This window comes from Pteropus vampyrus, unplaced genomic scaffold, assembly GCF_000151845.1.
Source record: "Pteropus vampyrus isolate Shadow unplaced genomic scaffold, Pvam_2.0 Scaffold120, whole genome shotgun sequence".
Classification (NCBI taxonomy): domain Eukaryota; kingdom Metazoa; phylum Chordata; class Mammalia; order Chiroptera; family Pteropodidae; genus Pteropus; species Pteropus vampyrus.
In genome coordinates, this window is record NW_011888901.1 from 203696 (window position 1) to 204603 (window position 908).

Here is a 908-nt window from a genome sequence, read left to right on the forward strand (position 1 = left end):
TCTTCTTTTGTAATATATGCGTTCAATGTTATAAATATCCCTCTAAGCACTGCTTTCACTCCCTGCAGCAAATATTACATTGTATTTTTATTTTTATTTAGTTAAAAATATTTTAAAATTTCTCTTGAGATTTATTCTTTTCACCTACATGTTATTTAGAATTGTGTTTTTAAATCTCTACATATTTTGGAATTTTACAGCTATTTTTCTGTTATTGATTTCTAGTTTAATTCCGCTGTGCTCTGAGAGCAGACATTGTATAATTTTTGCCCTTTTACATTTGTTATGGTATGTATTATGGCCTAGATTGTGGTCTACTTTGGTGAATATTCAATGTGAGCTTGAGAAGAATACATAATCTGCTGTTGTTGGATGAAGTAGTCTATGGATGTCAATTATATCTAGTTAATTGATGGTGTTATTCTATTTATTTATGAGAGAGAGATGTAGAAGTCTACAATTATAACAATGAATTTTTTTATTTAGTTCTTTGGTATTTGTCTCATGCATTTTGCTGCTATGTTGTTGGGTACATATGCTTTAAGGATTGTTTCGCCTTCTTGGAGAGCTGACCCCTTTATCACTATGTAATCCTCCTCTTTATCTCTCATAATGTTACTTGCTCTGAAGTCTGCCTTGTCTGAAAATAATATACGTACTCCTACATTCTGTTGATTAATGTTAGCATGGTATATCTCTCTCACATAGCTGGGTCTTGTTTTTTGATCCACTCTGACAATCTGTCTTTTAATTGGTGTGTTTAGGCCATTGATGATTAAAGTGGTTACTGATATAGTTGGATTAATGTCTGCCATATTTGTTACTGTTTTCCATTTGTTGTCCTTGTTCTTATTTTTTATCTTCCACACTTTTTCTGCCTTTTGTGGTTTTGAGGATTACATATAATT